Below are 13,762 nucleotides of genomic sequence, written 5' to 3'. Positions count from 1 at the left end.
GAAAAAAACTTCAAAAAAGAAAACCGCGAAAAACAAGTGGTTTAATGCATTTGATGGCGCCAGTGCCAAAAAACTGGCAGAAATGATGATAAATCTGGGGGCTCAACAGCTTTTTGGTAAGTGGTGAGGATGGTGTACAAACAATTAGTAAACCCCCCATAGCGGTCATGGCGCCGGCTTACTGCTGTTACATGGCAGCACTTAGAACGTATTTCCCATTTTTGTTATGCGGACGTTTATCAAACTTATAAGAAGTACACATAATAACGCCAGGGACATTGCACTTGCTCTACTCGACCTGGAACGGTCAGGGATTTTATAAAAAAAAACAAAAAAACACAGATGCCAGAGGTATGCTTTTAGGTACAATTTTGGTTAAAAGGCTACAGGATAAGTAAATCCACGCAAAGTGATAAGGGCAGATGAACAATGGCAGCGCTGGTCATTATTACCCGCCTCCTCCGGCTCTCTGGGCGCAATTATTTATGCAGTTTTTGGTGAAAATAGTGACAAACGATCAGAGGTGGATGGCACCGCTCACACCCTGCCCTCACCACTCCTCCTTTTCAGAAGACTGGCGAGGTCGGCGCAAAATGCTGCAATGGCTTTTAAAAAGTCACAAAACCAGACTTTTTTACGCCAAAAAACACACAAAGGCAGAATGATAAATGTCCCCCAATATGTGGATCTTGGGAGTGATTTCCTACATGTCTGATCACCACAAGCTTCACTATCTAGCAACCAAGGTCAAGACAATGAAGAAAATGCCTGGACCCCTCTAGAATTTCTCTAGGTCATTGATGGCCAACCTGTGGCTCTCCAGCTGTGAAACTACAACTCCCACCATGCCCTGCTGTAGGCTGACAACTGTAGACAGTCTGGACATGCTGGGAGTTGTAGTTTTGCAACAGCTGGAGAGCCTCAGGTTGGCCATCCTGGCTCTAGGTGAAGCCAGGAGTCATGAGACCACCCTTTTCCTCTATAAGAAACTTCTAATCTCCCCTAGGAGGCAATTTCTGACATGACGAACAGCGACAGTGGCACTGCAGGGAGGACCACTGCGCTCTGCTAGGTGTACGTCACACAGCTCCAAAAATTAAAGGGGTTATCCGACCTATGCACCAACAATCCCAATAGTTGGAACCTGAGCCCTGGTCCCGTGACCGCTGCAGCCAATCACTGGCCTCAGCATCACATGTGTTGCTAATGTCATGCCATTCTATCTCGTGGCCACTAGAGCCACGGGACTAACCCACTTCAAAACCTACAGGACCAGAAGTGGCAGGACTGTAGACAGGACAGTGTGTTTTTTTTATTACTTTTAATTGGTCACAGGATCCTGTCTGCAATGTACCATTAGGGTATTCTCACGTGGCAGATTTTGTCCACGGATTTCGGCATGGCTACCACGCTGAAACCTGCACTCATTCTTTTTTAATGGCAGTCCACGCGGCAGCAGATTATATACAGACCGCTTTCTAGATCCGCACAGACACCACTGGAGTCTGCTCGCAGATAAGCCCCAATGAACAGGGCTAAAACCAGACAGATCCACTGCATTCAATCTGAAAAACCATGGCAGTAACTGGAGGGTTCTTGCCAGAGTGGATTCTGACACTGGCAAAATCTGTGGTGTGAACAGGGCTGGTGCCATCTGCATTGTACAGCTGGTACCCCGCTCTCACTGCCAGGATCAGAGATACAGTAACTCCATTCCTGGCAGTTTAACCTTTCAGATACCACGGTCAATAGAGACGGCAGAATATGAGTGGTTAGGTGGAGGGAGCTTAGCACCCCAAGACTGCGACAGAAGGGTGCCAAGTAGTGGTCACAGCGGCCTGGGCCGTTTTGGAGACCACATTTTCAGCATCTTGTCTCTGGCAGGATATAAAGTGTCTGCCTGTGAAAATCCTGATATACTGTAATACAGAAGTACTGCAGTGTATAGTACAATTTCAAATGCCCTAAGGAGTAAAGCAAAATTTAAAAAAAACAACCAAAAAAGAACCTTCCCATGTAAACATAATTGGCAACACCGTGTCTGTAACAACTCTATTAAAGGGGTTCTGCACTTTGTTTTAACTGATGATCTATCCTCTGGTAAGATCATCAGCTTCTGATCAGCAGGGGTCCGACACCCAGGACCCCCGCCGATCAGCTGTTTGAGAAGGCAGCGGCGCGGCCTTCTCACTGTTTACCGCCGGCCCAGTGACATCACGACTAGTATCTGCTCTGTTCACTTGAATGGAGCTTAGCCGCACCCAGGCCAGTTGATACTAGTCGTTACGTCACTTGGCCGGTGGTAAACAGTGAGAAGGCCACGGCGCTGCTGCCTTCTCAAACTGCTGATTGGCGGGGGTCACGGGTGTCGGACCCCCGCCGATCAGAAGCTGATGATCTATCCAGAGGATAGATCATCAGTTAAAACAAAGTGCAGAACCCCTTTAAATTATCCCAAACTGCAGGGTAAACCGTACAAAAAAACAAAAGGCAGAATTTTTATTTTTTTTGGTCAACTTGTACCTCCAAAATAATAAAAATGAACGAGCGCTGTACTCGGTTATCTCTGGGACTCCCATAGAAAAGAATGGACGCTCCATTCATTTGAGGGAGCTGCAGTGAGGGTCTCAGTGAAAGGACCACCACCGAACCAATAGTTATACCCTAGACTACTTAATACCCCTTTAAGTACCAAACTAGGCTGGGTCCCTAAAAGGGTTGTCCCATGAAAAATAGTCTACATTTTACCAGCCAGCACCTGGTTCTGAATACTTTTGTACCCGAGTTTAAAGAGGACCTTTCATCGGTCCAAACATTGTAAGATAATTATCAGGCTACATAGAGCGGCGCCCCGGGATCTCACTGCACTTACTATTATCCCTGGGCGCCGCTCCGTTTGCCCGCCGTGTCCTCCGGTATCTTCACTGAATTGGTTCTACTAGGCCGAGTCTTCCCTGTTTCACCCTGGGCGTTCAGTCTCCCAGGCTGCAGCAGAAAGGGACCCCCCCCCCCCCCCCCCCCCGAGAATGGACATGAAGAGAGCCGAACAGAACCATTCATTTCAATGGGTCCACAAAAAAAAAAAAAAAACGGAAGTTACTCAGTGTGCATTCAGTTTCTGTGCACGTCAGGCAAAGAAATAGAACATGTCCTATTATTGGCCACATAATGGACAAGGATCAGACTGTTCTGTTATGGCCAAGCTGTTTCGTTCAGCAAAATACAGAATGCACACAGACGTCATCTGTATTTTTTGTGGATCCATGTTTTGCGGACCAGAAAATACATACGGTCGTGTGCATGAGGCCTTCGCAGAGAGTAAAAAAAACGGACCAAACACTGACCCCCTTCTCACCAGTGTCATCACGGACAAGGAAATATGAATGAGAACTAATGGAAAGACTCCCGCCACCTGGTTTCGGCTCACAATAACTGATGCAAAACACTGACGTGTGAACACGGACTTAGTTGGCCAAACCCTTCTGGAGCGGACTTTTCCTTCCAATGCCCCGACATCCAGGCGCGTTTAGCTGATCCAAGGGTCTGGCAAGTCAAAAACCCGCCTGCACGTTACACATTCGATCTGGAATCAGCAACCGGCAGGACTCCAGCTATGGTGAAACTACAACTCCCAACATCCACACTTGCTTCCCTGTAGAAATTAATTAAGCAAGCTGGGAGTTGTAGTTTCACAACAGATAGCTGCATTAGGTGGTCGGTCCTGCCACAATAGGCACAGGTCAACAGAAAGCAAGTGAAATACATAGGGGGTCATTTATCAAATTAGTGTAAAGTAGAACTGACTTAGTCGCCCATAGCAACCAATCAGATTCTACCTTTCATTATTGAAAAGAGCTGTGAAAAATGAAAGCTGGAATCTGATTGGTTGCTATGGCCGACTAAGCCAGTTCTACTTAACATAGGGGGTAATTTATCAATCTGGTGTAACTTGACTTAAAATTGCTAAATTGCTGAAGAGCTTCAGTAGCATCCTGGCTGCCATGGTAACCGATCGGAGCCCCAGGATTACACTGCTGGGGATCCGATCGGAACTGCCACTGAACCACTAATGATAATAATACTTGGGGGGGGGGGGGGTTGCACTGCGCCACCAATGATTTTGCTTTATAATACTGGGGTTCAGTCACCACCAATGAATGTAGTTTATGCCTAATACAAATGCAGGCTGCGCTGCGGCATCTGAGGGGTTAATAGCGGCGGATTGCAGCGCGCAGTCATAGAGCCTGAATGCCAGGTATGGCCGGCACCCACAGTGCAGCCTGCGTTTGTATTAAGCATAAACTATATTCATTGGTGGTGCAGTCCAGTATTATAAAGCAAAATCATTGGTGGCGCAGTGCACCCCCTCCCCCCAACCCCCAAGTATCATTATCATTGGTGGCAGTTCCGATCGGAGCCCCAGCAGTGTAAGCCTGGGGCTCCGATCGGTTACCATGGCAGCCAGGACGCTACTGAAGCCCTGGCTGCCATAGTCGGCTCCCTGCTGCCCAGGGAGAGTGTGAGGTCCTATTCACCCTGATAGAGATCCATCAGGGTGAATAGGACAAGGGATGAAAGATCTCAGGTTCTAGACCCTAAGGGGGGGAAATAGTTATTAAATAAAAAGTAAAGTAATAAAAAAAAAAAAAAAAAAATTTAAAAAAAAAATATATATATTTATTAAGTTTAAATCACCCCGTTGCCCAATTTTACATATAAAATATATAAACAATAAAAAAAATACATAGCCACGTTCGAAAAAGTGCAAACTATTAAAATATAAAAAAATTATTAGCGATGAACACCGTAACAGAAAAAAAATAGAAAACATAGTTTGCCATTTTTTTGTCACCTTGTCCCAACAAAAATTAGGATCGGACTGTTCTATTATGGTCCAGACGTTCTATAAAATGTGGAATGCATGCGGCTTTTTTGGCGTTTTATTTTTTTATGGTATCGTGACAACCCTAGGTAAGACTTTTTTTTTTTTTTTAAATATACCGTAATTATATGTATTTTTAATTTGGCAACTAAAAATTTTTATATGGCTCCTACATTTTTCAGGTTAGGAGCCAATGGCTCTTTGATATTTTTTTTGTCTGGAGCCCAGGCTTAATTGCCCCTAGCAACCAATCAGATTCCACCTTTCATTTTCCAAAGGAGCTGTGAAAAATGAAAGGTGTAATCTTATTGGTTGCTAGGGGCAACTAAGCCAGTTCTACTTTACACCAGTTTTGATAAATCTCCCTCGGTATGTTCCTTAGGGGTAGGCACTGCCCATGATAGAGGTGTTGCAAGACTACAACTCCCAGAATGCCCAGCAGCTTCCACTTGAAGCCCAGTGGCCTCTGAGACTATGTCCTCTCTTCTCTAGGTCAGGCAGGGCACCTTGCACTAAGAGACCTGAGTAGCCAGTCAGCCTAGTAGCTATGGATGCATTGACAGGCTAGTGAAAAGCCATAGCAACCAGTCTGTGGTTCATGGATGACACTGGTCCTAAAGATGGACTGGAAACCAGTGGGTGGCAGGCTGGCAGAGGGGTCACCTCTAGAAAATGGTAAAAACACACAAAGGGGCCACCAGCCACATGTGAAGTAACGGAGAAGGGGGGGAGGGGTCACAATGCCCATCAGCAGGGGTCCATCCACCAGTGTGGTAACATGGGGCTAGGTCCCCACTGTCTGCCAGCCATCACCATGGACCTCACACATAATGAACGGTGCCAGGCTGCACCGCTGCATCTGCACACACGTTACATGTCAGCCCCTCCCCCGCCAGCAATATGCAGGACAGGGACAGCCAGCTGCTATACAGCAGAGGGGGCGGCTAGGCCGCATCCCGGGCACCGGTGATACCTCCGGGTAGGATGCAGGTAGAGGACGGCTGGCAGGGGGCGGCGACCGCCCGTCCTCTGCCTGCACAGCCATCCACCTCTCCTGCCGCACCTCCGCTCACCTCTGGCTCAGGACTCCGCAGTGTTCACAGGTCTCCGTGTCGGGAATTTTCTCTTTCTTTGGGAATACTGCGCAGCAACAACCTACGGGCCCCTGACGTCACTTCCGGATGGGGGGCTCCGCATCTCCCGCCCCACTGTCTGGGTTTGAGGGCGGGGCTAGACGTGGATTGGTCACGTGGTGTGCGAGAGCCGCTCAGTCACTGTGAAGGCCCCTGTGTTTTCAAACCTTGTGTGTAGACAGTGTGTATACAGTGTGTGGTGTATGTATAGTGTGTATACAGTGTGGTGTGTATGTATAGTGTGTATACAGTGTGTTGTGTATGTATAGTGTGTATACAGTGTGGTGTGTATGTATAGTGTGTATACAGTGTGTGGTATATGTATAGTGTGTATACAGTGTGGTGTGTATGTATAGTGTGTATACAGTGTGGTGTGTATGTATAGTGTGTATACAGTGTGTGGTATATGTATAGTGTGTATACAGTGTGGTATGTATGTATAGTGTGTGTACAGTGTGTTGTGTATGTATAGTGTGTATACAGTGTGGTGTATATGTATAGTGTGTATACAGTGTGGTGTGTATGTATAGTGTGTATACAGTGTGGTATGTATGTATAGTGTGTGTACAGTGTGTTGTGTGTGTATACAGTGTGGTGTATATGTATAGTGTGTATACAGTGTGGTGTGTATGTATAGTGTGTATACAGTGTGTGGTGTATGTATAGTGTGTATACAGTGTGGTATGTATACAGTGTGGTATGTATGTATAGTGTGTGTACAGTGTGTTGTGTATGTATAGTGTGTATACAGTGTGGTGTATATGTATAGTGTGTATACAGTGTGTGGTGTATGTATAGTGTGTATACAGTGTGGTGTATATGTATAGTGTGTATGCAGTGTTGTGTGTATGTATAGTGTGTATACAGTGTGTGGTGTATGTATAGTGTGTATACAGTGTGGTGTGTATGCAGTGTGGTGTGTATGTATAGTGTGTATACAGTGTGGAATGTATGTATAGTGTGTATACAGTGTGGAATGTATGTATAGTGTGTATACAGTGTGTGGTGTATGTATAGTGTGTATACAGTGTGTGGTGTATGTATAGTGTGTATGCAGTGTGGTGTGTATGTATAGTGTGTATGCAGTGTGGTGTGTGTGTATAGTGTGTATGCAGTGTGGTGTGTATGTATAGTGTGTATGCAGTGTGGTGTGTATACAGTGTGGTGTGTATGTATAGTGTGTATACAGTGTGGTGTGTATGTATAGTGTGTATGCAGTGTGGTATGTATGTATAGTGTGTATACAGTGTGGTGTGTATGTATAGTGGGTATACAGTGTGGTGTATATGTATAGTGTGTATACAGTGTGGTATGTATAGTGTGTATACAGTGTGTTGTGTATGTATAGTGTGTGTACAGTGTGTTGTGTATGTATAGTGTGTATACAGTGTGGTGTATATGTATGGTGTGTATACAGTGTGTGTATACCGTGTGGTGTGTATGTATAGTGTGTATACAGTGTGGTGTGTATGTATAGTGTGTATACAGTGTGGTATGTGTGTTGTGTATGTATAGTGTGTATACAGTGTGGTGTATATGTATAGTGTGTATGCAGTGTGGTGTGTGGTGTGTGTGTGTATACAGTGTGGTGTGTATGTATAGTGTGTATGCAGTGTAGTGTGTATGTATAGTGTGTATGCAGTGTGGTGTGTATGTAATATAGTGTGTGCACAGTGTGGTGTGTATGTATAGTGTGTATGCAGTGTGGTGTGTATGTAATATAGTGTGTGCACAGTGTGGTGTGTATGTATAGTGTGTATACAGTGTGTGTATGTATAGTGTGTGTACAGTGTGGTGTGTATGTATAGTGTGTATACAGTGTGGTGTGTATGTATAGTGTGTATACAGTGTGGTATGTATAGTGTGTGTACAGTGTGTTGTGTATGTATAGTGTGTATACAGTGTGGTGTATATGTATAGTGTGTATGCAGTGTGGTGTGTATGTATAGTGTGTATGCAGTGTGGTGTGTGTGTGTGTATACAGTGTGGTGTGTATGTATAGTGTGTATGCAGTGTAGTGTGTATGTATAGTGTGTATGCAGTGTGGTGTGTATGTAATATAGTGTGTGCACAGTGTGGTGTGTATGTATAGTGTGTGTACAGTGTGGTGTGTGTGTGTATACAGTGTGGTGTGTATACAGTGTGTGTACAGTGTGGTGTGTATGTATAGTGTGTATACCGTGTGGTGTGTATACAGTGTATGTACAGTGTGTATACAGTGTGGTGTGTATGTATAGTGTGTATACAGTGTTGTGTGTATGTATAGTGTGTATACAGTGTGGTGTGTATGTATAGTGTGTATACCGTGTGGTGTATGTATAGTGTGTATACCGTGTGGTGTATGTATAGTGTGTATACAGTGTGGTGTGTATACAGTGTGTGTACAGTGTGGTGTGTATGTATAGTGTGTATACAGTGTGGTGTGTATACAGTGTGGTGTGTATGTATAGTGTGTATACCGTGTGGTGTGTATACAGTGTATGTACAGTGTGTATACAGTGTGGTGTGTATGTATAGTGTGTATACAGTGTGGTGTGTATGTATAGTGTGTATACAGTGTGGTGTGTATGTATAGTGTGTATACAGTGTGGTGTGTATGTATAGTGTGTATACCGTGTGGTGTATGTATAGTGTGTATACAGTGTGGTGTGTATACAGTGTGTGTACAGTGTGGTGTGTATACAGTGTGTGTACAGTGTGGTGTGTATGTATAGTGTGTATACCGTGTGGTGTGTATACAGTGTGTGTACAGTGTGGTGTGTATGTATAGTGTGTATACAGTGTGGTGTATATGTATAGTGTGTATACAGTGTGGTGTGTATACAGTGTGTGTACAGTGTGGTGTGTATGTATAGTGTGTATACCGTGTGGTGTGTATACAGTGTGTGTACAGTGTGTGGTGTATGTATGGTGTGTGTATAGTGTGTGTACAGTGTGGTGTGTATGTATAGTGTGTATACCGTGTGGTGTGTATACAGTGTGTGTACAGTGTGGTGTGTATGTATAGTGTGTATACAGTGTGGTGTGTATGTATAGTGTGTATACAGTGTGGTGTGTATGTATAGTGTGTATACAGTGTGTGGAGTATGTATAGTGTGTGTACAGTGTGGTGTGTATGTATACAGTGTGTGGTGTATGTATAGTGTGTGTACAGTGTGGTGTGTATGTATAGTGTGTATACAGTGTGTGGTGTGTATGTATAGTGTGTATACAGTGTGGTGTGTATGTATAGTGTGTGTACAGTGTGGTGTGTATGTATAGTGTGTATACAGTGTGTGGTGTGTATGTATAGTGTGTATACAGTGTGGTGTGTATGTATAGTGTGTATGCAGTGTTGTGTGTATGTATAGTGTGTATACAGTGTGTGGTGTATGTATAGTGTATGCAGTGTGGTGTGTATGTATAGTGTGTATACAGTGTGTGGTGTGTATGTATAGTGTGTGTACAGTGTGGTATGTATAGTGTGTGTACAGTGTGGTGTGTATGTATAGTGTGTATGCAGTGTTGTGTGTATGTATAGTGTGTATACAGTGTGTGGTGTATGTATAGTGTGTGTACAGTGTTGGTTGTATGTATAGGTGTATGCAGTGTTGTGGTATGTATAGTGTGTATACAGTGTGGTGTGTATGTATAGTGTGTATACAGTGTGGTGTGTATGTATAGTGTGTATACAGTGTGGTGTGTATGTATAGTGTGTATGCAGTGTGGTGTGTATGTATAGTGTGTATACAGTGTGTGGTGTATGTATAGTGTGTATACAGTGTGGTGTGTATGTATAGTGTGTATGCAGTGTTGTGTGTATGTATAGTGTGTATGCAGTGTGGTGTGTATGTATAGTGTGTATACAGTGTGGTGTGTATGTATAGTGTGTGTACAGTGTGGTGTGTATGTATAGTGTGTATGCAGTGTTGTGTGTATGTATAGTGTGTATACAGTGTGGTGTGTATGTATAGTGTGTGTACAGTGTGTGGTGTATGTATAGTGTGTATACAGTGTGGTGTGTATGTATAGTGTGTATACAATGTGGTGTGTATGTATAGTGTGTATACAGTGTGGTGTGTATGTATAGTGTGTATACAGTGTGGTGTGTATGTATAGTGTGTATACAGTGTGGTGTGTATGTATAGTGTGTGTACATTGTGTGGTGTATGTATAGTGTGTATACAGTGTGTGTACAGTGTGGTGTATGTATAGTGTGTATACAGTGTGGTGTATATGTATAGTGTGTATACAGTGTGTGGTGTATGTATAGTGTGTGTACAGTGTGGTGTGTATGTATAGTGTGTATGCAGTGTGGTGTGTATGTATAGTGTGTGTACAGTGTGTGGTGTATGTATAGTGTGTATACAGTGTGGTGTGTATGTATAGTGTGTATACAGTGTGGTGTGTATGTATAGTGTGTATACAGTGTGGTGTGTGTGTACAGTGTGTGGTGTATGTATAGTGTGTATACAGTGTGTGTACAGTGTGGTGTGTATGTATAGTGTGTATACAGTGTGGTGTGTATGTATAGTGTGTATACAGTGTGTGGTGTATGTATAGTGTGTGTACAGTGTGGTGTGTATGTATAGTGTGTATACAGTGTGTGGTGTATGTATAGTGTGTGTACAGTGTGGTGTGTATGTATAGTGTGTATACAGTGTGGTGTGTATGTATAGTGTGTATACAGTGTGGTGTGTATGTATAGTGTGTGTACAGTGTGGTGTGTATGTATAGTGTGTATACAGTGTGGTGTGTATGTATAGTGTGTGTACAGTGTGGTGTGTATGTATAGTGTGTATACAGTGTGTGGTGTATGTATAGTGTGTGTACAGTGTGGTGTGTATGTATAGTGTGTATACAGTGTTTTTTTTTATTCTTTTCTTTCTTTTTTAAAACATAAACTTTCATCACATCAATGACATAATGTAACATAATCCATATTACTACTATAATAGATATTATCGATTATCACCCGAATACCCACCCACCACCCCTTGGGAAGAAGGAGAGAGAGAGGAGCTGGGGGAAAAAATAATAATAATACCCTCAACCTAATGTGGCCATTTATTCCATATCTCATCAAGTCCTACTGGATTTTTCGTATAGCACTCAGAAGCCCGTTGGGTTTTAATGAGATTAACCACTGCTTCCCGCCATTGACCCACTGTGGGCGGGTCTCCCTTTATCCATTTCCTAAGTATAAGGAGTCTGGCTTGAAATAGTACTTTACCCAAAACCAATCGTACTTCCTTCTTTAATTTCAAATGTTCAGTTGCTCCCAATATACAAACTACTGGATCTTCAGACACCTGAACATCCAGGAATACAGATACAATCTCTGCTATCGCCTTCCAATATCTAAAAAGTCTGGGGCATCTCCAAAAACAGTGGATTAGATCAGCATTCCCTCCACTACATTTTGGGCAATTATCTGAAGTTCTAGCCCCCATTTTCTTTAGCATCTTAGGGGATCGATGTAATCTATGTACTATAAAGAACTGGGATATTTTATGTGAACCCCTATCCGACACCGTTGGATAACTTCTAAGGGCATCTTTCCATTTCATTGGAAAAGAAAAGCTGAAGTTCTTTTTCCCATTTTTTTTAGCTAATATTGTGATCCGTTCTTTCTTTCCTTCCATCAATATCCTGTATCTTTTTTTTTTGTTGTACCTCTTTTTTCTCCTCCATTAGTGAATTTATATATTCTGTCTGATTGTTCCTTTCTATATTTATCTTCCTTTACCACTGTCCTCAAAGCGTTCCTAAGCTGGAGGTATTTGTAGATATCCTTTTGGGGGATCCCAAACTCCCTAGCAAGTGTATTACAATCCTTCAATTTATCATCTTCAAATACTTGAGCTAAATATTTTATCCCCTTTTTTTCCCAATCGATATAACCCCTAATCGTTTGCAGTTCCTTCAAGTTTAAATTTTTCCAAATAGGTGTATATTGGAGAAAACCTTTTATCCCCAATAATGTTTTAATCTGCCCCCATATGTCATCCATTGAATTGATTATTCTATTTCCTGTAATATTTTATCTAGTGTACCCGATTCCATTATCTCTAGGTGATTAAGTTCCCCTCTCCAACTCATTTTATTTAATTCCTGTCTTCCCCCTAAACCATTCAAACTATCTCTTATCTGACTATATTGTGTTATCAAATAATACAAAAACCAGTTAGGAACCGCCAAACCACCCTCTCTTACTAGGAGCTGAAGCACTTCTTTTTTATCCTAGGAATAGCGCCTTTCCAAATGAATTCCCCCATTAGGCGATCCACTAATCTGAATATCTTCTGCGGCAGTCTTATTGGGGCATTTTGTAACACATAAAATAACTTTGGGAGAAAAATCATTTTTATTAGATTTACCCGACCTTGAATAGAGAGTGGTAATCTTTTCCAAATATGTATTTTAGTTCTAAGTTCTTTTATTACGGGAAGTACGTTTAGTTTTTCATAGTCTTCTATATTGCCGGAGATTTGTATGCCTAAATATTTAAAACTCTCGTGTTTCTCAAGTGCATGGACCCTCGAGTCCCTCCCTAATTGCCCATCTCCCAATAACATCATATGGGATTTCCCCCAATTAATATTTAATCCAGAAAAATAACCAAACTTATCTATTTTATCTAATACTCTACTAAACTGATCCCCTGTGTTATGCATAAATAACAAGATATCATCGGCATACATTAATAGTTTTTCATCTCCTTCCGCATATTGAAAACTTTTAATCTCCCTGTCGTTTCTTATTATACTTGTGAGGGGCTTAATTGCTATAGCAAATAATAGTGGGGGGAGAGGGCATCCCTGCCTAGTGCCCCGGTAAAGGGCAAGAGGCAGGGACAGGCTCCCATCCACCATCACCCTAGCCCTCGGGTTGGAATATATAAGCTGAATCCATTTTATGAACCCCTCGCCTATACCGACCCTTTTTAAGACTGCCCATAGATACTCCCATTCAATACAGTCAAATGCCTTTTGAGCATCCAATGAAAGTATTGCTTTATCACCTGTTTCTGTTCTATTAGCCTCAATATTAAGGTACAACCTTCTTATATTTGAATATATAGTTCTACCAGGTATAAAACCAGTCTGGTCTTCGTGGATTATTGTCATGGAAGGTGTACAGGAAACAAGACAACACAAAATGAATATACGACTCACTGGATCCAAAACTAAGGAACACAAAGGGAGACCCCTGCATTAGACCTGGCACTCTCCCTGACTGCTCAGCCTATGCGAAAATCCCAATGGTAGATGATCGCATATCCTCGTACCTCGACTGTATAACACCTGAACACCCTATAATAGTGAGGGGACACGACCACCGGCTCCCTACACTAGATACGGAGGGAGACAGGGTCACCTGGGATCCAGCAAACAGAAAAACACAAATGAATGCACAACACTTATCTTGTAGAAGACTGGGAAGTAGGATCAGCATGCACACACACTCCAGGAAGAAATATAAACCGCACACTGATGCACTATGGGGAGTAATTTAACCACTTCAGCCCCGCTAGCTAAAACCCCCTTCATGACCAGAGCACTTTTTACACATCGGCACTACACTACTTTCACCGTTTATCGCTCGGTCATGCAACTTACCACCCAAATGAATTTTACCTCCTTTTCTTCTCACTAATAGAGCTTTCATTTGGTGGTATTTTATTGCTGCTGACATTTTTACTTTTTTTGTTATTAATCAAAATGTAACGTTTTTTTTGCAAAAAAATGACATTTTTCACTTTCAG

The 13,762-nt window shown here is 42.7% G+C and overlaps 1 protein-coding gene across 4 annotated transcripts in view; it reads right to left on the bottom strand.

Annotated features, from left to right (window-relative positions):
• Nucleotides 1-6,085, bottom strand: part of FAM168B (family with sequence similarity 168 member B) — a 29,696-nt gene extending 23,611 nt beyond the window's left edge. For all 4 annotated transcript variants that reach the window (XM_044291675.1, XM_044291677.1, XM_044291676.1 and 1 more), the window contains exon 1: nucleotides 5,956-6,085. The gene's annotated coding sequence lies outside the window, so the exon portion shown is untranslated. The remainder of the gene's footprint in view (nucleotides 1-5,955) is intronic.
• Nucleotides 6,086-13,762: the final 7,677 nt, after the last annotated feature.

Source organism: Bufo gargarizans, chromosome 4 (genome assembly GCF_014858855.1).
Source record: "Bufo gargarizans isolate SCDJY-AF-19 chromosome 4, ASM1485885v1, whole genome shotgun sequence".
Lineage (NCBI taxonomy): Eukaryota > Metazoa > Chordata > Amphibia > Anura > Bufonidae > Bufo > Bufo gargarizans.
The sequence above is the reverse complement of the archived record's forward strand: the minus strand, read 5'-3'. Positions and strand labels throughout refer to the sequence as shown.